The sequence below is a fragment of the Triticum aestivum genome, unplaced genomic scaffold, assembly GCF_018294505.1.
Source record: "Triticum aestivum cultivar Chinese Spring unplaced genomic scaffold, IWGSC CS RefSeq v2.1 scaffold126170, whole genome shotgun sequence".
Lineage (NCBI taxonomy): Eukaryota > Viridiplantae > Streptophyta > Magnoliopsida > Poales > Poaceae > Triticum > Triticum aestivum.
In genome coordinates, this window is record NW_025225962.1 from 24,231 (window position 1) to 25,951 (window position 1,721).

A 1,721-nucleotide genomic window follows, 5' to 3' on the forward strand; every position below is an offset into this window, starting at 1 on the left:
AAAAGGTACAGATCACCACCGATTGTTCTGCAATAGTTAAACACATTCAAGAACCTTTCCTAACTCCAAGCAAGGTTGTGGTGGAGAAATCAAGACAAAGCTCTTGATGATACCTCTCGCGGAAGTGATTCACGAGAAAGTGCATGTAACACTGAATCATATGTGCTTCCGAAAGCTGCTACACTGGATCACATTTAATATGTGCTTGCAAACCTGTTTTTGAAAGTCATGAACAATCTTCAAACTGGCTTTTTTTTTTAAAAAAAACAGGATTTGTTTTTGAATTCATGAACATTTTTGAACCCGCGATCATTTTTCGGAATTAGTGAACATTTTACGAATTTGTGAACAACGGACATTACTTAAATTGGTGAACTTTTTTTGAATCCGCAAAAAAAAAACTAATTTGTGAATGGATTTTGAAATTCTTGAGAATATGTGAACATCGATTTGAATTCACAAACTTTTTTTCATATCCATGATTTTTATTGAATTTGCAATCTTTTTCGAAATTCATGAATTTTTTTCCAAGATTCACGAACATAATTTGAATTTATTTTGAAAATTAAAAGGAAAAGAAAAAAGAAAAAAAAAGGTAATTTCATAGTAGTAGTATACTACTCCCTCCGTAAACTAATATAAGAGCATTTAGATTACTAAAATTGTGATCTAAACACTCTTATATTAGTTTACGGAGGGAGTATTTTTTTGTGGACTTGCAGCGAAGCGACGGGAAACTTTGTGGTGGTGGTGAGAGCGAGGCCGAGTCAGTTAGGTGGTCGGCCCACTTGGCGGCTGGGTGCCTTAAAAAGGAAGGGGTAGGATCCGGCGTGTTGGGACACCATCGCTCGCGTGTTGGAGATCGAGAGAAGGAAACCCTAGCCGCCGTCGTCCAGATCTGCTTGGCTTGGTGGAGGGTATGGCTATGGCGCTGCGCACCATGGCCGCCAAGCTGAAGCAGAAGATCCCCGCCGCTGTCCAGCGGGTTCGCGTCTCTTCTCGTGCTCCGGTTCGTTCCCCATCTCGATTTTCTCGCCCCCTTCCGAGTCTTTGATTGATGCAATCGAATCGATTGATAAAGACATGTTGCGATGCGCGATTAGTCGGATCCATCCGTCGACGTGAGTCTGTTGCATGTTCTTCTACTAGTGATGGAGGCCCTGCTGCTTAGGTTGTTGGGTTAAATAAATAAATTTTGATGATATTAGCAATCGGAATCAACGTGTGCAATCCATCATCTTTCTGTTACCAGAGACACCACTGCCCGATGTTCTTAGCTATTTTCATTGATTATTGAATTAGCAATGTAGTTTCAATTGCTGGAATTTCTGAATGTTGTTCGAGAGTCCTGACGATGTTGAGATTTCGGACAGACTGATGATAGTTGCTGCCAAACTTTAAGTTGGTGTTAAACCTTGTATATTTAGCTTGGTGTTTTGAACTGAAAATACCAAACTTTACCAATGAAATTATCCATGTCATTTTGCATTCAGCGGCCCCAGTTTTAACGATTCAAACTCTACTGCATGTAGGCACCTGCTGATGCTGACTTCGACCGCTTCGGCTTCGGCCCAGAGTTTCGGTAAGGCACTAAAAACATGCAAGATTGTCGTCTGATTGATTCCTTCATTGCGCAACACGTCCTAACATTCATTCTCATTCCTCTTTGGAAGCCGGGCACTGGACAAGATTGTAGAGAAACACAGGAAGAGGCGCAGGGA

At 41.3% G+C, this 1,721-nt stretch overlaps 1 long non-coding RNA gene across 1 annotated transcript; it reads left to right on the forward strand.

Moving 5' to 3' along the window:
• The first annotated feature begins 764 nt into the window (after window positions 1-764).
• LOC123172425 (uncharacterized) lies at window positions 765-1,721 on the forward strand. Its single transcript, XR_006485593.1, has 3 exons — window positions 765-1,009; window positions 1,533-1,582; window positions 1,674-1,721. It is a non-coding gene; the product is annotated as an uncharacterized lncRNA (long non-coding RNA).